This window comes from Netta rufina, assembly GCF_964035555.1.
Source record: "Netta rufina genome assembly, chromosome: 6".
Taxonomy (NCBI): domain Eukaryota; kingdom Metazoa; phylum Chordata; class Aves; order Anseriformes; family Anatidae; genus Netta; species Netta rufina.
The window spans coordinates 27,172,130-27,195,182 of NC_140129.1; the positions used below are offsets into that span (position 1 = coordinate 27,172,130).

Here is a 23,053-nt window from a genome sequence, read left to right on the forward strand (position 1 = left end):
CTCACATTCAGCAACACAACAGACTTTAATGCTTGTCACATTGGCTCTGTTCAGTATGAAGTTTCATGCCCGCTGAAAAGAAGCAGGAACAGAACAAAGTTACAAGCCAGTTAACCTTAAAATTAAGCAATAAAAGAAACTGATCACAGCTCCAACTGGAATAAAACAGTCGAGAAGGGCAAGTGAACACACATGCAGAGTGAGCATGCGATGAAGCTAAAAAGCAATAGGCTATTAAAAGGAGAAAGTTCTACAAAATTATAAAAGGCTATTATAAGCCTTATGCCCCACTACTATTTATCACACCACTATTTATGGTTTCTCTCATGTATTTACCACTTTTAAGCAAGAACACCACCCTGAATGCAGTTTAATCGCCTGCATAACACAGGGTCTTCAATTTCATTTACTTACTTCTACACTGTGCCTGGGAAGTTTCATCTGGCCAAATCGATTTCCTGATAAAAGGTAGCAGACACCTCCTGCAACAAACCAGCAAGGGAAGAGCTCATCACCTCTGACGATACCTTGACTGTAATTAAATTACCTCTTAATCTTCTTCATAAAACAGCCAGCAGTCTGCAACTCTCCTGCTAAAACCTATCCTCTGCCTCTAAAACCATACCCGAGTCCCTTTGCCGTGCTGCTCAGCCCTGAGGCAGGGGCGAGGTTTTCTGTCATTTCCCTGGCCAGCACCAGCAATGCCAGCCAGATCATGGCCACAGCCCAGGAGGTAAGCCCACACATCAAGACAGCAAACTTGTTCAAATTCGTGGTAGGAAAGAACAGACCAAATTTTTGTTGTTGTTTTTATTTTTTAAACAAAGCCTAACTCTAAGAAAACCACGTTGTCAGCGGTAGTTAGATACCTAGTCACTACATTTCCATTAAGTGAAACACAGATAATAAAATAACCTAACCATAAGTTTACCTCAGAAGAAGTCTTAAGTGATTAATTTAGCTTTATGTGCCGCAGTGAAGTTCACCCTACTCACATCCAAAAATTTGCTGTTAAAGAATGAATATATGCTATTTTAATGTTCACCTGAGAATGTGACATCATAGCCTTTCCTTATTTTTTTTCCACTGTTTTAAAGAATAAGGATATAGCATTGCATTCCTCTTTGAAGCCAAAGGACTGAAGCAGCAGCCTGGTTTAGGAGCCTTCAGTCCCAACTAATTCGCCTTCCAACATACAGAAGCCTCACAAAATGCTCAGCAATAAAACCATTTGGACGGCCCCTTCCAGCGCACCACAGCCAACAGATGCTGTGCAGTGCCCGGGCTGCTGGAGAACAGGCACTTGGAGGGCTGCTGCAGCTCTGCTGTGGCCAGATCTCCTCCACAAAGCACAGCCCTACCCTTAGCCAGGTTCCCAAATGCCTACCTGTTCCAAGCCCATAGCAGAAGTGCCAAGCACGTGAAGCGCGTGGCAGGCTATGAAAAACTGAGAGCAGAGCCCCAGCGCCAGCCTCAGTGAGCACGTTTACAGCATGGTGGCTGTGCTACTAATGCCAGAAAGGGAATTCATAGTCAAAATTAAAAGGGTAACACAGATCTGCAAGGGAATAAATAAATCAATACTTATTCATAACACTAACTATCTCCAAATACTTACAAGGAACTCACGTTTCACACTGCTGATCTGTAACATGGCCTGTGTAAAACCTCCCTGCCACTGGACTCACTGCTCATGCACAAGTGGAGAAATTCCACCTCCGAAGCCATCTGATGAGCTTCTCCACAGGACAACAAATATGATCCCAAACCTTTAATATATGGGAATTCAGTACAAACCAGTACGTAGAGAGCTGACATTTAGCTAAAGCCCCAATCAAAGGCAAGGAGATAACTCTGCACCACACAAATGAAGGAAGAAAATGATGCTGCTGTGTTTACACCCAGGAGATAAATACAGCCTCAGGCACACCTGTGGTCCTTGCCAAACCAGTAAAGGACAGCAGGCTTTCTGACTGGCAGTTCAGATTATTTTAGAGAGGAGAACAGTTAACTTTTAAGTTGCACAAGTACTTGCATTGGTACAACAATTGACAAACATTTTTAAATAAAAAAAAAAATCCTCCTCAGCACCGTGGACAAACGTAACGCTCTCTTTTCAGAGTAGGATGCCAGTGTTAGTAGGACTACAGTAAATGTTTTAGGTGTTGATGACTAAATTTACTAAATGACCATACTTCCAGCATGCACTGGTATGGGGAGATGCTAATCTCTGACAAACTGAAATTTCTCCAACACTGTGGAGCCAAAACAATTTGAGTCTTTTGACAGAAACAATAAATGCAAGTGTCCCTAATGAAGAAAAGATGGGCAGAATGAACCCAAGTTTCTCGGCATCTTGTCCCTTTTGCAAAGGTGAGAATGAAAGTCTTCGCTGTTTTCTACAGAAGTAGTAGAAGGGAAGCTGCCAGCAAGTGAAGTCATCACTTCCTTAAATACCTTTCCTTTGAGGCTACCAGCAAGTATTTTCTTTCTGCTCAAGGGCCAAGCAGTCAACATTTTGGGACAGATTCATTTCCTTTTTCTAAAAGGGAACAGAAGCTACTGTGAAAAAACAAACTCTCAAAACGCAGAGCTCAAATTAGAGTTTGTGCCTCTGAATAACGCCACGTGCAAGAGACTGTTGACGGTAGGAGGATGGTGCACCTTTAAGTAATCCTAAAGTACCCTGGCTGTTGCTCAGTGTTGTTTACCCTGAAAGGCAGGTACAAATATGGGTCCTATAGGTTACAGATTCACAAGCTGATGCAGCAGTCATGCTGGAACAACAAGGATAATTATTATTGAAACCATTTCTTTTCTTCCTTCAAGTATTCCAGATCTTCTCCATGTCCCTCCTTTACTTCTCAAGGCTGTAATGAACCCCTTTTAGATTGTTATATTCCCTTCACAACTCAAATCCTTCCCTACCTCACACCCATTTCTCCAATCACCTCTCAACTTTTCTTCTCTGGCCTACTTCATCTTTGTCTTTACCATTCCCTAGTCCTTTGGGGTAGGCACAGAAGATGGAATAGCCACAGAAATTATCAGAACATCCCCCAGGACCACAGGAAACCAAGCATACCACCTGGAGGCAAGAAGGGAAACTGTAGCCAGACAAAAACCATGCCCAAATCTGCTCCAAACATCCAAGGGTACTGCCACATTCACCTAGATTTAGAGTAACACTGCCTAATGGACATTACTGAAATGCTTTCCACGTGATCACAAATGGAAAGGATAGATACAACACCTTTGCCTACACAGCATTATAAAATCTTTAAATGCCTTTTGTTTCACAGAATTTAAAGCTGAGGTACGGAGAGATTCCAGTAGCTTTCCAGCAGCTACAATTTTCTGATACCTAAAAAAAAGAAACTTACAGACTGTACCAGCATCAAGAACATACTAGTACAATATCAACTCAAAAGATAAAATATTACATTAGTTTTTATTTTAAAGTGGGCCTACTGCACAAAGCACATTGAGAAGGACCAGCGTAACCACGTACAGATGCATCTAGGAATATGGCACCGAGAGGACACGAGCTCTGAGCCGGCACTCTGCCACCACTCCGGTCGGGCACTACGTTTAAAAATGCTCTTCATTCATGTGCCTCTACAGTCAGGTCCAATTTGTCTTACACCCCCTTCTCTAGGCACTCTTATAATTAAACTAACAATCCTCTCAGCTTCCCCAATCTATTTGCCACCTTCTGCATTACGTGACAGAAAGTGAAACTTCTGCTTCTTACAGAGAACCACTATTTTTTGCACTTAAAGGCAAAGACACAACATGAAAAAAAAAAAAAAAAGCTATTATGTGACTTTTTATTTTAACGCATCAGTAATCATCTCAGGCTGCTTATTACAAAGTTTTTTTCATTATCTGGAATTCATATCCTTAAAAAAATAAAATAAAATAAAAGCTTTTTCACTAATAGCTAAGCTGTATTATCTCAGAAGCACAGTTTGTTTATACTGCCTATGGAAAATATTATTTCTCCCAGCTGCTGTAAAAATAGGTTCTCAGGCTTTAAATAAAACTGAATTTTTCTTATCTAATACCGCCATAGGGTATAAAACCAAAATGTCTTATTGATTTTGGTCAATTTTAATTAAATTTTCCATGCTGAATTAATAGCAACATTAACCCAAAATATATTTCTGAATTTTGAACATAGGAGTTATTTGAATTCCTTAAGTTGCGCCTTCCTATGTACATCCTGTACCAGTACCTCAGCTCTACAAATTTGGTCTTTGCTATAATTGAGTATTACAGCATGCATGCAGTCTAACACTGCTGAAGCACTCTTGAAGGCATCAACTCTATCATCCCAGAATTAAAAGGCTAAAAAAGGGCCATATGGCAGGATATGGAATGCGCATATTGAGAAAGGAATCAAGTAACTGGGTTCTTCTGCTCCCGCGTCTCTATTCACATGCACATTGTGCTGCAGATGTTCAGAAGCAGCATTTTCTCAGAACAGAGACACAAGCATCACACAAGCAATGACCAGCTTTGCTGACAAGATGCAATTACTCTCCTTCTAAATAGCAAGAGTATCACCGATCAGACTCAGCTCTACTGGGGCATCAATTCTCTAACTACAAGAAGTGCTTTAAGTGCTTTATTTTTACCCTTAAAAATGTCGGTATTTCCAAAAATACGCTGGTAACCTGAGTTAGCAGCAAGTTCCACCTTACCAAAGATGTAGGAGGCAGCCCAAAATTCAAGTCACAAAGATTCAAAGAGAGCTAAGCCAAAACCAAACCACTAGCCCTCAGTTCTGTTAGCCCAGTGAAGTCCTTCCTGGCACAATTAGAGGATCCCTGGTAGGGATGAACGAGCTTAGTGTATCACAGAGGCAAATAGCTTCAACCCACGAGCTAGGGAGGGTCCTTTTCCCATTACAGAGGAGTAAACCTGCCAGCAGATATAGAAATAGGATTAATAGCACACAAAGGAGAGCTGAATACAAACTGTGTGTGCTAAGACTCTGGGGAGCACTCGAGCTGACGATGTTCAGATTGTACCTTGTGAAATGCAGCACTGTCCTGGCACCAGCCGCACTGTCCATGGGGCAAGTCTCTCTGGCTGTGTTGTGCTGAACACTGACTAGTCATCTAGACAAGACTACTCAGAAAGGTGGTTGGAATGGGCTGCCAACATCACAGAGCTCTCCCACAGCCTCCGAACTGTCAAGAAACTGAGTAAATACTGATAATGTCCTGGCCCGCTGTGAAATTGTTGATGTTTTCTGTGGAAATGTGTGACAACAGCATGTAGTTGATTCCCTGTACCACAACAGGGAAGGCATCCCATTACTAGAAGGGGTTTTGTGGCTCCAGAAACAACGAGAAGAGCAAAACCACACAGATCCGTGGGTCTTCTCACAGCCCAGGAAACATTTGAGAAGTCCCAATTTGTCCAGGGCCAGAAAGGATCCTCTGCAGGTCCATAAACTGGAGTCTGGGAAGGCAGAGAACAGAAGAGATGTGACTCCAGAGATCTCTCAGCCTCTGAGCACAGTGAAGGGGCTGCCGTGGGCACTATCCACCCACCCCAAGTGAAATACGGTCAGGCAGTGCCGCTCCTTTGATAGCAGTGGGGCAGCCCAGAAGGGAGGAGAGGAATCTTTGAGTGTTCTTCAATTTTGGTAACTGAGAGGAAAGAAATGAAAAAGTTTGTCCTTTCCAAATTCAGTCGATGATGTCAGGAATCTCTGGCAATTTCTTAATAACAAGCATGTTGTTAAGTGTCTCAGTCAGAGACAACGGTAATGGTAAGAAGTTTAACACCACCACCGCCTTATTCCTTTGAAAAGTAGCTCCCACTCTTCAAGGGCCAGCACAGGACATTTATCTACCATAAGCTCAGAGAAAGAATTTCTCACCAGCCAGGAGTATGAGGAATTGGCAATACCCAACCAAAAATGCACTGTTCTCAAACTCTGGAAGCTGGAACCCAGAGAGCAAAAATCCCTGTTATTTAGTGCAAGACCAGCAAGAAGCTCGTGTCTGCTAGTGACAGGCAGGCAGACTGCTAGAAGCTATTCTGGTTCTTTAAGAAGAAAGTAACATTAACATTATTAAATAACAGACATGTCCATCTGTCCTATGAAAGTATATAAAGAGAAGCACAAATTAGAATTTCTTCACAGTGTTAGATCATCTGCCTTTCCCTAAGAAAATCTGCTGAAAAAACAGAGAGAAATGAAGAGGTGCCAACTAGACTGAACAAGTGCTGACAGAGCTCATGGAAGTGCAGAAAAATCTCATCTAGCTCTCAAGAAACCCAAAATAAGTAACTGAAGAGCACAGACATCCAAGCCCACAGTTTACACATTCTTTGTGGTAGGCTTTGTTTTTTAACAAATATGTAGGTTATGCTCCATGCGCATCTCTGGCACACGGTGGTCACTCCAGCAAAGTAACTGGCATCTGTGAACAGCCAGAAATGATTTTGCCACTTTACACCACATAAGCCATTTTGTAAGCTTGCTGTAACTCTCCTCTGAAACATGGTATGGGAAGATGGAGTAGGAGTAGCCATGCCATCCTTACATTGCAAGTTTCAATAATATCACAAATCTGTGTTTTACATCTCATCTTGAAATTCCACAGCATGTTGAATTTTTAATCTGAGCCACAAGTGATGAGAAAGGTCTTAAAATTATACTTGTTCGAACATTTATCTGAAATTCACTTTTGTACTCAGCTTGTTTTTCAACTTTTTTTGGCTTCTCTAAGAAGTTCCTTCCGGTTTGCTATTGAATATGGTCAGGAAATTTAAAAGAATACAAAAATGCTCTCCGATATACCTATATCAGGTTTAGGGATCGGATTTAAGGGGGATAGAGAGCCTTTACTTAAATGCCAATTTTCAGAATAGCTGCAGATAAAAACGTGACATCTGTGGAAAGTACACAAAATCTAGACAGGGCAGCAGGGAAGAACCATACAACTATTTGACAGTAATGTTTACGTGAAGAAAACACAATGACCATCTCTAGTCAAGAAAAATATTACCTCAGGAACCAGCAGAGAGCAGCTCCTGAATGAAGACCATGGCTTCTTTTCAGCAGGGGAAAGACAACAGTGTTCAGGGGCTCATGGAAAAGATCTCACAGTAGGATCCACATTATCGGGAGGTACCAGCAGCACAGCAGAAGGTGTAAAGGTGTGGAGAAATCTTTTGGGAGAAGGTGTAGAGACGATAGGACATAAAGCCACAAAAAAAGTCATCTTTATTTATATTTTACCTCCCACAGAAGAGTTTTCCATTTCTGTTTTGGGGATATACTTAAAGAGATCAGTACTCAGTAATTCATTTTCATCAAGGCAGTGCATCAAATGCTGGTATTAAAGTTTGGAAAATTACCTATTTACTGAAAAAAAATAATACTGAAGCCTATGGTCTGAGTGAGCATTCTGTGTTAAGCTTAGATTTTTGTTTTACTTCAGCGTTTGATCTTTGAAAGAAGCAGATTGATGCTTCTGTCCTAGAACAAAAGGAAATTCTGAAGGTCAATAAACAGGTTTATGATTGCCAGAAAGAAGGCAAGGACACCATGATAAACTATAGCTCATATGATTGACCAGAGGGTAATTAATATCATCTCTTCCTGAAAGAGTGTACACAGCTGAATACCAAAGCTAAGCTGCAGAAATTCTGTATTACTGGAGCATATCGCACTGTTGAAGAACACTGACTTTCCTGGTTTGTTTTGCCAGGTTAAAAGTAAATAAAGACACAGAAGAAATGCAATTTATGAATTTTGAAGAACAAAAGATATTTTTATTTTAGCTGAAACATTTTAATGCTTAAACACATGCAGATGCACTATTACATGTGGTCTTAGATCCAGCCAGAACATTTACCTGACACTGCCCGTGCAGAGCTAGACTTAGATGTAATTTCATGTTGTTTGTGTGCCTCGACCTAGGCTCAGATTTGAAAATGTCCAGCTTTGTTAATTAATTTAAATTCAAATGTGTATTTCAACATTTCAGAATCATTTTTTGTAGAGCACACCCCAACCCCACAAAAAGAAACACTTTTATGCTGCTATGAATAACTTAGTTATTAATAACTGTAGACGAATGTAAAAGCAACTCTGCAGACCAAGGAAAGGGGTGGAATTTTAGTGTACTTGTTTACAGACATCTTGTGATTTCAGGGACACGAAAAACAAAATTATTGCTTGGGAAGGTACCTGGTCCCTGCTGGAAAGACACTGAAAGCAGATGAGGTTATAGGATATCTTTTGTTGCCAATCAAAATGGCTTAGGTCTTTAAAATTTCATACTAAATGAGCATCACACTGTGCTGCTTTGGAAAACTACTGATTTAAATATTCTTTTGCAACTTAACTTTATCCATTCCCAACAGCTTATCAGTCTAAACCTTATCTTAATTATTTAACACGTATTTCCAAATGATGGTACAGGTTTGACTTATGATGCGCACCCAAAAGGTTTAACCGTGTTTGTTTCAACCCTGCCCTGAGGATGCTCCACCTGTGCATGCTGAGAAATACAGGCTTCTGCTGATGTCCTTATTGATCACCTTTAATGAGAAGAGATGAACAAGCAACTGTGGAAAATGCACTAAACAATGTGAGGGAGAGGGAAGAAGGTTAGGGAAATAGGCAACAGAGATTAGGATTTCAAGAAGACGTGATCATGACAGCAACTGTTAGGCTTTACTCTGATGAACGCGTTATTTTGCCATAGCCCAGCACTGCTAAAGCAGCATTCCTGACCTACTCCTGTGTCTGGCCTCTTGTTTCCAGCCTTGCATCATCCTCTCCCCGCTGCTGACATAGCCATTTGTACAGCCATATGGTAAACCAGAGTGGAGAATTAAGTAACAACAACATTTTGGCAAAATTATTCCTCGCTCACACCACTTTGCAACATGGTTCTCTCTGGGGCTGCATAAGCACCATGGCAGCAACAGGAAGGCAGGAGGAGGCCACGAAGGGAGGGTGGAGCTGCTTTGGGCAGAGCCACAGTCAGAAAAGTAAAACAGAGTGAAGAAGGTATTGCACACAGCCGAGTCCTTTTGGTAAAAGCAATTTCAAAAGAAAAATAAAAGAGCAGACAACAGTGACAAGCTGGGGAAAAATGTAAAAGGACAAAAATCTACAATAGAAATTTTAGATTGTGCATTAACTGAATTTGGGACAGAACACAGCTGGATAAAATAGGGTTATAACCAGAGTAATCGATGGGATTATCTCTATTTATTTATTTTTAATTATGAAGTAAGAGAAATGCTTCTTGCAAAGGAAGTCTAAGAACATCAGCAAATTTAAATGGGATGAAGAATGATGATAAATGGAATTGGAGGAGATAAAGATGCAGAAACAGAGGGGCAATCATCTACAGAGAGAGAGAACAGCATATTCTTCCCTGCAGCACCAGAGACCAGACATTTCATGTATCCTCCACCACTTCCACAGCTATTTATGGACTATCACAAAATAAGTCTGAATTCATTAAAAGCCAAACCATACATCAAAGCCAAAATTAACATCCGCTTGTCAGTGCTGAAATAACGGTGTTCTTTTTATGCTTAACTAAACCTTCTGCTGTACATACCTGAAACGGTTGCATCATTTCTTTACTCATCTGCTACCAACCCCCTTAAAACCCCCTGCATCATTTAGGTCCCTTTCACCACAGAATACACAAGGACATGCATACAATACAGAAAACAATGACAATGAAGAATAGTTGGGAAGAAACAAGTGGCATGTGATTTGCTTTGTGGTGTCTGAATCATTAATTTGTATTTTGTTTCAGGAGGTGCCAGGGGAAAGATTAAGACTATAGTGCTAATGTAGATCATTCTGGAAAGGTCAAGTTTCCCAAAATATCATCTAAATTTAGTGATAAAACACAGCCAAAGACAACATGAAAGAGATGATGGAGACTGTCAGAAAACTTCTCTAATTTAATTCCCTGCACCATTTCATCTGAAGGTGGCACAGAGCCTGGCATATCAAAGAAAACTGGACAGTAGATATCAATGCACACATCACAAGTTTTAGTGAAGCTGTTCTGAGCTATGCAGATAATAAAAAGGCTTGAGCAGAACACCGACTCGAGTAATAAGCTGGACCTAAACACCTCTTTGCTTGTGCTCTACACCAAGATTTCTTAAGCATGAGGTGCTTTAGTACAATCCATTACAAACAACAAGACTCCACTGTTTTGTGTCTGTATTGGTAAGAGACTTCTTGCACAGAACCTGGTATTTGCTGCACTTTCTCACTTCAAATTTATATCCTCAGTAGGCGTACAAAAAGAAAATCTTTTATCCTAGGATCTCAAAGAGTTTTACTGGGAAACAATATTTCTCATTTATAAAGGAGGAGAATGAGATGCTGAAAACTGAGTAATTTGCCTGTCATTACACAGTGAGTCAGTGGCAGCAGCCCACACTGGTCATACATCTCGCTGTTCTTATCAGGTACTGCCATTAGAATAAGGGCTTTTAGAATAGTTACATGCCATATGTATTAACAACAGAATCCTCACACAATTTCAAATTTATGCTCGTTCTTACTTTTGCTGTGATAATGACTACTGGAGTTTATACAACGCGCTATTTAACATACTGGCTGCCTCCTTTTTCAGTCCAGCACATCACTGTTTCAAAGACAGAGATAATGCATCAGGTTTCCCATGAATGCTGAGAAACAACTATGTACTATACAAAATAAAAGTTATGGGCAACAGTAGCTACAATGTCAAAACCAAACAAAACCAGGAAACTGATTTATAACTGGTTATTATGTAGCTACATCAGGGAAGGCTCACATCATCCAGGGCCTGCTTCTTAATACTTTCCGTGCTGTTAACCACTGTCAGCATCACTGAGCTCTGAACCTTTAACCTGATCCAACACGACACTGGACTTCTTTATCTGCAGGGCATGTTGTGCCAGTCGCTCTGATGCAGAATTTTTTTTTCTCCATGGTATGAAAATGGACTAGTACATGAGAGGAAAAAGAAAAAAAAAACGATGATGACAGTACAAATGAACAAGGAACAGTAATATATAAACAAAAGATAAATTGTTAGAAGAAAGGTTAATTTATGCAACTCAAAAAAAATTTCCTTTAGTTAACAAGCACTCCTTAAATCCCACAGAACTTGGCATAATGATCCCTTTAGCATATCATCTTTGGCACACAATCACACAACACACCCTGGGAAAGACTGGATTTTATCTTCATCAATGACTTTGGCAGACCTTCCCACAAAGACCTTCCTGCTGTAACCGGAGCCTCTAAGTGTGCCTGCAGTTAGCCTCTAGCAGAAACCTTCTCATCGCTTTCTTACAGCATGTTCAGCTTTACTATTTGTGAGAGTATTTCTGAAGTCCACAAGTACTCTTCTTCTCCTCCAGATGCCCAAGCCCTAATAAATCAATGCGTATTGGAAATGATCAACAGCACTTTTGCCAAGAAAAGACAAAACATGGCATTCTGCTGTATGATGATACAGGAAAGATGAAAGATGTTCCACTGAGAAGTTTCACATCAGCGCATGGAATATGATTGCAACAAAAAACTTTCAACTCAAGCAGCAGCAGGCTGAGGTAGGCAAGGCCACGCTGCCCCATCAAGCAGCTACAGAAACATCTTCACCTGCCTGAAAATCCCACATGGGCGAATAGAGATGGACTCTAAAGACCTGCACCAAAGCCCAGTTGCAAGAGAAAAGAGGAAACAGCAGAAGGAAGTGGGATCTGCTCCTTCCCCTCCAAACTCCTGTTATACAAGGAGCAGCTGCTGCTTACAACTACCTGAATGTAACACCCCAGATCTCGACCCCTCCACGCAGCCCCTTCTCTTGCACCACACTACTCAGCGAGTTGCTGCCCGACACCAACACTGCCCGCCCACCGCGAGATCACTGCGGTGCTGAGATGGGGGCACTGCAATCGGAGGGGAAAGGGCATGAAAACCTGCTTCTAGAAACTATGGCAGGCTCTGTGCAGGTTTGGGGAGCTGCATCAGCCATAAGCTTCTCAACAGTAAGGGGCAGACTTTTGTAAGTGAAAGCCTTCACATGTTGATATTCTTGTTGAGAAAAGAGTTCTGCTAATCCATCAGAACCTACAATGCCCACAAATCCATACGCTCCTGTGGAAAGGCTGCATGTTAATACAGTTTAGACCAACTGCTTTATAATTTACGTTTAGAAATCTGTATAACCACAAAGAAATGTGGTACAGAGGGTTTACTGTGCTCAAGGGAGGGCTGTATTACTGCTACGCTCAAGGCAAGCACGGAGGGGACAGAGGCTTAATACCCTCTGGATGTTAAAACATTTGGGAAAACGTCTACACAAGGCATCGGTATAGGTACTGGAACAATAAATGCTACAGCACAAAAACGTGTACGTCACAGCCAGTGTGTAACTGGGGATACTATTAAGACAAGTATTTTTTAGATTCATCCTAAATCTATGTAATCTCTGAATTCAAAGATTCAAGTAATGTTTTGGGGCTTACTTTCCCGGACTGCTCTAAGTGCTTCGGAGCTCATCAAGAAAAAATTTTGAACAATCGCATGAAATACGAACTTCATGTCCATTCTAATTTAATGGTCAAAATATATTTTGATCATTAAGATGTTTAAGATCCAGGAAACATTCCACAAAACCTTTTTCCTGGGGGAATTACAAATAAAAGGAGCCTTCCCCAAAAGCTCAAGCTTCAGATGCTCAGATTTCAGTCCAGTTCACTGAAAATCCAGCACATCTCTTTCTCTCTTTTTTTCTCTCTCTCTTTGTATCTCTCCCTAACATAACCCATTTATTGAACAGTAAGGCTGCCTTTATTACTCTACAGGAAAGGATTCAACCAAAGGTCAATTGGACACTCAATACTGAATGAGAAAGCCCATGAGTAAAATAAGTTTGAAATAATGATTTTGCTTGTTAGCAGAATTTTGTTTTACAACTATTTTCTATGTAGACAAATCCTGTACTGTTTATTCTTAGCTTTTTTTTTTTTTTTTTTGACCCAAGTAAGCTCAGATGAGATGAAAAACAAGCAGGAACAGAGATTCTACAGAAAAGACAGTTCAGCATTGAACTAAAACGTGCAGTATCTGTGAGAGATCCTGTTGGTGTACACAACATTCATAAGACATACAAAGCATGAAAAGCATTCGGCACTTCCTTAGAGTTTGAAACACATGGCCAGCCCACCTTGCCGCACTGTCAGCACTGAAAAAAGTGTTTCAGAACAGCCAGACCAGTCCACAGAGTAGATGCACCAAGTCTTTAAAGGACATAACTTGTTTCACAATCACTAAAATCACATCAATTGCTCAAAAGTAAGTAAAATTTTCCTTTTTTTAAACAAACATTTAAAAAAAAAAAAACATCAGTCTGATAATGCTATTGCAAGCACTGCAAACGTGAATTAGGACATAAAGGTTAAGAGCAAGCTGCAATTAGCTGTGTTACTACACTGGGCCATTTGACAGCGAGATCCAGATGTTCCCGCTGATCAGCCTTTTGTCTGGCCCGCTGCGGCGCTGACTGGCAGCATTCTTTCTGCGAGAAACGGGGACAGAACCAGAATTTCTCTTATGACCTCAGCTGATTTCAGCACAAATCTCCTGAAGTAAGAGGCCATTATTTCAGCTCGTTGGCATAATCTCAGTAAACCAGTCGATCTGCTTATAGTGCATGCATTGCTGCTAATGGAAGTTTCTAATATTCATATTTAACTTGTAAACGTGTCTAATAAATTGGAATCCCATTTATATAATTCCTCTTAAAAACTAGTATTTCAGAACTCTCGAAGAATGATATTTGTTTCCAGGTGTGTTCTCACACAAAACTAAAGAAAGTCTGGAAAACAACCGTTCAAGAGAACCTCTCTAAACTTTTAAAAAAAGAAATAGTGCATTTTTTAGAAGATAATTTTCTGAGTGCATTAAAAAATACCCTAATTCTATCTTCTGCAAGTGCTAACGAATTCCACCCTAACTTATCTTGACAAGTTTGAAAAACAACACGTACAAATTCTATGTTGAAACGGTCCCCAACATACTTGCAGTTATCCCAACTCGGTGCTGCTGGTGAAACTTTGGATGCATGTCCCCAGCTCTCTTCTGTCACCACCAAAACTACTGGGCAGCCCAGGAAGGGCACAGAAGTAACAGGCACACTCTGCCCTCACATCGAGCCACTGATACCTGGTGCTAGATTAGCCTTGCTCGTTCTTCATATTGAGAACGGTTACTGAAATTGCTACCAGTGCTTTTCCTAAAAGCAAAGAAAAGCTCTGATGCCTTAAAGACTTGATTTTGTATTATTAAATCATATTAGTTTTTTAGTGCTCAGATCTATGAGTTCCTTATTTTCCTTACAGAATAATCCCGTTGTCTGAAATACTCTATTTTCTGAAGTTTGTTATCTATAGCTTTTAATAAGAAGAGACATAATTCTTGCACCAAGGTTATTAACAAATGTAATGAGACAGAATTAATTTCAAGACTGATTTTTGAAGAGCATGACTAATAATCTCCCTCCATCCTGTTAGCTGCTCTTACAGTGTAGCCATTTGCAGTCACCTATATGGTCAGCTGCTGATCCAATTTGTTTTCTCTACTAATCCCAATAGCTTTCACTTTTAAATAACCCCTCATAAGGCACCTAATTCAGTGATTTACTGAAATTTAGAGTAAGTTTGGACAACATCTGTACTTTACCAAGCAGGCATAACCAACTACAAAAACACCGACCAGCACACAAACTGGTCAGACACCATTTCTGCTGAGGAGGATTGTAGAAGGTAAGTGGGAAGGAAAGAAAATATTTTTAGCAGGCCATAAGATGCAAACAAGCCAGCTATATCATGCTGTTTTAAGAGGGAATTCCTCATAAGAGGACGCTTAGTTGGGCATAGATGAAGGTCCCCTCTGATGCTGCTCAGTATTGCAAAAGCTCACGTGGATTAGCTATTAGAGCCTCAAAAAATACACAGATGTGTTCCAGCACCAAGCAGTACCAAAATGAAAAAAGCCCAGTAATGATGAAATACAGAAAAAAAAAACAGACTGCTTTATCTGACATTGTAAAATTGGGAGTGAAGCTGTAATAGTTTGTAATTATTTTGAAACATGATTTATTTTTTTCTCCACATTTAGCTGGTGGAATGCCTATTAAGAAGCTCAAAACATAACACCAATTTTTATAAACGATACAGGGGACAGCAGCACTCAGACAAACTGCGCAGGCAGAAGAAAGCACTTCTGGAATAGGAATGGTAAGTACAAAATAGAGTAAATGAAGTGGTCAGGGAAGAATTTAGTCTAAATTTAGGACTGTATTTTTGTCTCTGAAGTAAATTTCTAACCACCTGTTCTATAAACAGGCTGGTTAAGGAACCTCAGTCAGTTTGAAACGATGTTCAATAAAATGGATTACATGATAGAGTGGAGCTATGGAGCGGTGTCTGGCATCAAGCAATAAAGTCTTTGTTGCTTCATACAAATAACAACATTTTAATAACTCCGCTTCAGGTTTTCTGGGAATTACCTACAAGGGCTGGGAATACTGTTTCTTTCCCAGTGTTCCCCATGTTTTATCTGTTTCTTTTTTCTCTTCCATTTCTCTTGCATTCAAAACAAATTCCAGCTGTTTTTTCTGCCTTTCCTCCATACATTTGGGACTGGCTAGAGAAGAGAAGCAATGCAAGAGGGGATGGGTAACACTCAGAATTGCTTCAAGAACAGCATGAATTGCATGGTTTGTGTCTTGCTTACTGTCATAAAATTGGGTTTCACAAAAAAGCAGATCCACACAAACATTAAAAAAAAGGAATGCTTGATTTCAGATAAATCTAAAGAGCCTCTTTTGCCCCTTAACAGAACCAAGCGCCCCTAAATATATAAATATAATTATTTTTTTTTTGTTATATTTTTAGTATCCCATTTTTATTTTCTCTACCCCAGCTCAGATACCAGTTGAACACCACCTATCTATGAGAACCCAGGAATGGTCAGAGAATGTTTCAGGAAGTAAACCCTGCTTAGCGGATCTCAGACATTAAGCTAACGAATTAGTGAACAAATTAGGCCAGTGACATTCTAGTACCTTGTTTCTGTAAATGCTGAATGGCCAGGTAAATTAAAAGAAGCTTTGTGTTCCAGTGACAGAAGTAAGGTAGGTTTTCGTGTACCTGTCAGTCAGCAGAAACGCAGACATTAGCATATACTAACTTCGCGGATGCCTAAGGGACCTAAGTGTCAAGCTGAAAGCAGCTGACTCAAATACAACCAGAATTAGACAGAAGTGGTCAAAGGAAATGGGGAAGAACTTTGAAGAACCAAAAGAAGGTCTGACTTCACTTCCTTTGTTATTTAAGATAACACCATGACAACACTTAATCTTAATCCTAAATTCACGTAACTCCAAGGGATAGCGGAACCACTGAACATTAATGTAGCTGCAGTTACCAGACTGTGTTAGGAGTCTTGCTCTTCATCATGCTTCACTCTCGCTTCTCTTCCCCCTGATCACAATCAAAACCTTTCTCAAGGTGCAGTAGAAGTTTCACCTTTCCACTCCAATAACTGTTAGTAGAAAGGACTAGAGACAGGCTTTGCTTCCTCTCCTCTCCACCCCGCTGACAGAAATGCTCCCAAGCACCAAGAGAGGCATGCAGCGCTGCAGCACCTGCTCACGCAGCGAGGTGCAGGAGGATGGCACGGCCGGTCTGCATCTGGAGGGAACTGGGTGGCCATGCAGGGAAGTCTCAGCACCAGGTCTCTCCCAGAATGAAATGCCAGGAGGCAGTTCCTCAGAGCAGCAGCATCAGACTGCCTAGTGAGCAGGAATTAGGAGGCTGGGGGAAGGCTATTGTCACCTAGAAGCCCCTGCCAGTAACTTGCAGATTGTTTGGAAAATAAATTGAACTGTGAAAAGCAAAACATAAACACAAAAAAATGGACAAGTGTTTAAACGCTCTCCTGTCAAACCTCTGTTTCCTCCTGGGTGTGATTTCCACCCTACGTGGTAAGACTACACTAAAAGCTACCCGAAAGTGCACACAAGAGCTGCCCCAAAGCCTCCAGCAGCCCATTACTAAGGCAGTCAGGGTGCTGGATTTCAGGTCATACCATCCTGTTATCAAGTTCTGGTTCTTTCTACCAAAAAAAAGCACCGACTTGCCAAGGCTCGTAGAGTGCTGAAGCTACTTCCTTGGAGACCAGCTCCCTCACTCCAGCCCGGCCAAGAGCTTGGGGACCAGGATTCCTAGTGGACACGTGGCCAGGGGGCAGTGAGACCACTGCACGCTGCAGGGACATGCAGGACAGCCCTGGGCTATAGCAGCTCACCTCTGCAGCCAGAAGGACACCTCAGAAACATTTCCAAGGGACGGGAGATGCTTTACTTTGAGTTTTGTATATATGAAAATTAATCCAATAACCCTACACATCAAAAGATTTTCTATATTTTCATTACAATACAGGAACAGGAGACCGGGCTTAGCATTTGGTTGACCTTTGAGGAAAAATTTCCGAGTGAGTATTTCACCGAACCCTTGCCCAGCGCTGAACATGCAAATTGCCATGGATGTGGTTTCACAGAATTGATAAAAATTAAACTGTTGTGGAACGCAGGATGTAAATACATCATTTTCAAATGAAACTGTCAAACATCTTGTTGTGGTGGTAAAAACCAAATCACTATGCAAAATGATAATACAAGAAAAGTCAATTGTATGTTTCTAATAATAAATGCTCTTGTGGCTTTTGAAGTCACAAAAAACTCTTGGCTGAATTGGAGCATTGATTTCTGTAGTTATTTATGTGCGGTTCCTATTAGAATTCTATTGAATTCCTTGAATGGTGAATGGAAGTGCTTTTGAAAACACACAAAAAACTGTTAAACAAGGGACAAAATAAATGGAGAGCCTAACATTGCCAAAAAAAGTTTCAAAAAGTCAACAGAACATTTCAACTTTTTTTTTTTAAAGTGCATGTAAGACGCTTTGGCGGAAATGATTAAGTCTAACTAAAAAACAATACATGAAATATATTTCCGTCACTCCTGAAGGGGAAGCACGAATGTCAGGATTTGCTTCTCAACTATTATTTCAAAAATTCTCGGCATACTCTTGAAATATGTTCTGCAGTAAAACGTGTATTTGTTATTAAGGAATTTTCAAGCATTATCACTCCAGCCTGCTGTCCGCTATGCACCAACATGAAGGTATTTTATTTAGCACGTGTACAGATGTATCTGACGTATGCAATATGCATTAGTTAGGTCATAGACCCTGAACCAATACACTTCTTAACTATAACCCCCTACTGATTTTAGGACACATTAGTTAATGTTTTATAATACGTGTTCATAACAATGATATTATCTGCAAGTACTGGAAATGCACCAAAGGCTTGGGCCTGGCATCCCTAATGCCTTCATTCATAAGCACTCATTACTTCTATGTCATTCTTAAGACACCTTGAAGCATTTTCAGGGCAGCTGGGTATGCTGGCAACTGGAAGGACATGGGTTATTTGAAAAGAAACCCCATCTACAGAAACGTTAGGCCTTCAAAGCATAATTTGTTTTCTATTAATTGTACACAGCAAAGTGGGCTTCAAACCCACTTCCATACTTTGGGAGCTACAATAAAAATAAAGCTGATTTGTTTCAGGAATAGTTAGTCAACACTTTTTTCATTTTAACTTAGACACACAATCATTATTAATAGAATAAACAGCCATGCTCTTCCTTTTTAACATTCCGCATTAAAGTCTGACAATGGATTATGTGTTTTATGTTAAATGTTATAAAAATGAATATATTTATGCATTGCCAAAAGAAAAAGGTTGACTGTTGCTTCTTTGGAACACTAATTATAGTCATTTAAGTTTGGAAAGCAGATTTTTAGAACGTGGCTTTCTGTTTACAACTGAAAAATACAATAGCACTAAGAAGGTCATCTTCAGAAACTTCTGTACTAATCTATCATTATTTTCACTGAAGATCACATCTGTTTGCTCATGAACTGCCAGCAGAAAGTAGTAAGGACTTCTGAAGAAATCTCATCACAGAACACTAACAACTTATACAGCCAGGAACTTAATTTGGAGCAACTTAGTATAAAAGCACTACTTGGCATACAATAGATGCAGTTTTTCTGTCTTTCCCATTTTCCTTGTGGCATCATAACTCTGCTGAACTATGGCAACTACTTCAATTTTCCAGAATCCATTGGCAACTTGCAGTTAGGCATTTTCTCCCTCCCATGACGATGTGATTTGCTATCACACAGTGCCCTCAGACGAGGGATGGATCTGTGGTGATACAGCACAGCCCCGACCTGCAGTTTGTTACAGACAACTGCTGGAGCACACGCAGTTGTCAGGGCACACCAGGTGCAGCAGAATGCAGAATGTATTCTGAGCGAATATGAAAGGCTGAAGTGGAAAATGACTTCTGCAGATACTAGGGGAACTACAATCAGAACAGTTAGAAATAATCAGTTTGTCTGGAAGACATAGGAAAAAATATTGTAAAGAGGTGAACTGAAAAATGCTTGAATTGTTATAATTTAGAAATGGAAGAAACCAGAGGTTTGAGAAAGCAGGAGCAGTTTTATTGGCAGTGGAAGTGCTACCAAGAGGTGGCTAAATGTTAACATCTGAAATTTCAGCTAATCAAGTTTCTCTTTCAAGCTAGTCTCACATACATTTCATTAGTATAATTCCTACAAAGCACTTTTATTTCTGTTTTCTCAAGGCCGCGTGTGTGTTCTCAAAGCCAAAGAAGTTATTATCTACATCACCTTTTTTTTTCCTACATCATGTTTTGTGTTTTTTCTTAATGAAAATCCTTCTGCGGAAAATGTCTAGCATTAATGAGCTGCACATATAGCTTTCCTGTAAAAGGCAGAACATATGCGATGGGGGGACAGCGACACAACACCAGGATCATAAAAAGGAGCAATGCCTCTGCTGGTAACTAAAACTGAGTATTTTAATTGCTTGCTTCGGTTTTATTAAATAGCTTACAGCCATCTAGAGAATTTCTAATCTTTCATTTAATTAATCTCAAGAATGAAGTTCTCCTGTAGGAATTTCCTCTTAGAGGGTTTTTTGTCAGATGTTAATTTTCAGCCTATTTTTTTTTAGTCTTCTCCAGAGGAACCCTGTTCCAAGTGTAACTGTATATACCGCAGTGGTTACCCAGGCCTCGTTTTCTTATTGTATCTATTTTAGCCTTTAGTGTGGCATGGTTTTGAAAAGCAGAGATATTTTAATTAATGTATTTAATGCATCTATTATTCAATCCAGTAAATTTTACGTAGCTGTTGAGAAATTAGAAGAGAATCCAGCCCCTGCAAGCACAGGGACTGCGAGAAGCCAGAAACTGTTTGAAAAACGACCACAGTGAGCATCCGCAGCCTCCTGCCTCTCGCACAGTCACCAAACGTGCTCCCCCCAGCTGATCTAAGAGCTGGCGAACAAATGACTCAAATCCATAGTAGGTGCCGGGGGAACAGATGACAGTATCACCAGTGCCTTACATCTCTAAGGTAAGAGTAGATCTCTTAAGGGAAAATGCCAGAAGCATTGTAAGCAGGTCAGGACATGCAGAAAAGCACAGCAAAAGCCAAGTAAGTTTTTCTGAGAAAATCACCAAAATTAAATTATTTCTTGATAGGAAGACAGGAAGTTTAAAAAGTTCAAGATACTTCCTAAGTGGATGGTTTGTATAGCTAGTATGGTCTATTTCAATTCATATAATGAAAAATAGGAGTAAAAGATTAATAGTGAAAGGTTATTTTTACTCTTACCACCATTAGTGCTCTATCCCTCCTTACCCAGTTGCATATTGAGAACTTGAGAAGAAACTCTAGCAGCATAACCAGAAGTCATTGTATTTGCCATACACAGAAACACCCAAATCACTGACGTCTAACCAAGATCACAGGAACAAAAGAAGCAACAAAATGCTCAAAAAAATTTTGGAAGTAGGAGCCAATCGTGCAGCAGATTGATCTGTTCCACTGTAATACCACTTCTGGGTTTCAGTTTCCACCTCCTGTGGTTGTGCAAACCGCAGTTACTTCAGCAGAAGCCTCCCATGAGGTAATGAGATTTGTTGATATTAAACAAAAAATATATTCCCTTTTCCTTTTTAATTGTGTTTTCCTAAACCTTATAGCTTCCATAAGCGCTGCAGGAAAGCTGTCCTTCCCAGTTTCCCCTCTCCCCTGTTTTTTATCCAGGCTCAGACAAGGCGATACCTTCTCTTCAGCTTTAAGGATGTAGCCACAGTTTCAGCTTCCAAGCAGCTCTTCTTAACACACATTACATCTGGAAGGTCCTTCGAAACATTAGATTAGAAGAGATGCACTCCACCTAAAGCACATGCATCCAGACGAGCTAGCAGGATGCCTGCAATATCTTCCTGCAGAGCCAACCCACAAACCTAAATCGTACTAAGTGGGGAATTATTTGCAGATTAGGATTCCCGAGACTAACCTACACTCTCATTTGCACACAAGTAGTAAAACAGACTGCGGCATCAATCATAACAGCAACCTGCCTCCCCCAAAAACCTGAAAACCTCTTCCAAGGAAAGCTTTAATAGAAGCTCACAGCTTGGAAGTTACAGGCCACAGTGATTTGAAATGCATATGCCAAGTGTTAAAACTTAATTTTTGAGAAGTCAAACTAAATAATACACTTCCCTTTTCCTGAAGAACATCTTCTCTAAATAAGAGCACCACACAAACTCAGTAACACATGTTAAGAACAGCACTGATGCTGCACGCAGCTTACGGACACGACACAGAAGTGGCCAATGCACAACCTGCATGGGAGAAAACGACCTCGAAGGCAAGGCTGTGGGCCACCAGCAGCACCGGTCATCTGCCCCCACTCCTGCTTTGGAAGATGAAAAATGTCATGGTACTGTTTCAGATGGCACTAAGAGCTTGTTGCAAGCATCACCGCAGACAAGCACAAAGTGACAGATGTTCGCTTTAACTCTCTTCAAAGCCAAGCTGCCAAGGAAAAACTGCAGGTCCCCCTCTACCCACCCCTCAACCCTCCCCACCCACAAAAAAAAAATTATGAATTCACTACAAGGTTAGTGAAAAAATCAGTTTTGCCATGGGGATTTTCCTCACAAGTGACATCATTCTGTTTCTTAAAGCAAAAGCATCAAGTCACTGGTGTGAGATCTGGGAAGCATCTTTTCCTGACCCTAGAGAAGGGAATCCCATTTTGGTTTATCACTTTTCCTTGGAGTGACTTTTAAAGGTCTTGTTTTTTTCTAGAAGTAACTTTTCACCTTACAACAAACACATTTCTCAGACTTGTAATAATATACTGACAAACCACCACCAGGAAACTGCCTTTTAGCACATTCAGACAAAAAACGTTAACCTGGGAGTCCAGAGAACATTATTAGTGACTGCTGCATTCCTGTGCGCCCTTCCTGAAAAGGTTCCCAGCCTGAGGAGACAGAGGCAGGAACCAAACCTCTAGTACGTTTCAGTCAAGTTAGTTCAGTGCTGGCTCTCTACTGGCACAGACAAGAGGGGGCACAAGCTTCTGGTATGGCACGCTTGAATATATTCCTAAAAATAAATAAATAAATATCAGCAGCTTTCCAGTGCATCAAATCCTGGCTATTGACTTTGCTTAACTGTTTTGCAAATACCACCTTCTGCTGCAAAAAGAAAACAGAGGAATCTTGCTTGTTAACCTTCTTCTAAGACCAAGTATGTTAGCACATCTCTCCCAGACAAAGGAGCCCCAGCAGGCCCTTATCTTTTACCAGCTGCTGCTTTGGTTTACATGGAGAGCTATCTGCTGCAGATACAGTTTCAATTTTTGGTTTTAATGACTGATGCCATTTTAAAAATAATAACAGCAACACAACCACAAACTGAAAAAAAAAAAAAAAAAAAAAAAGATAAGTCTTATCTGAGAATATTTTTCTGATCTGAGAAAAAAATTGTAACTTTCATTACTCAGTTTCAG

At 40.4% G+C, this 23,053-nt stretch overlaps 1 protein-coding gene across 4 annotated transcripts in view; it reads right to left on the reverse strand.

Annotated features, from left to right (window-relative positions):
• PTPN4 (protein tyrosine phosphatase non-receptor type 4) overlaps nucleotides 1–23,053 on the reverse strand; it is a 108,297-nt gene that overhangs the window by 80,483 nt on the left and 4,761 nt on the right. The window contains exon 2 of one of the 4 annotated variants that reach the window (XM_084289564.1): nucleotides 415–482. The exons of 2 other annotated variants lie outside the window; for them this stretch is intronic. The gene's annotated coding sequence lies outside the window, so the exon portion shown is untranslated. Of the gene's footprint in view, nucleotides 1–414; nucleotides 483–10,832; nucleotides 10,854–23,053 lie in introns of those variants that run through there. One more of the 4 variants, XM_084289566.1, reaches the window with a different exon arrangement.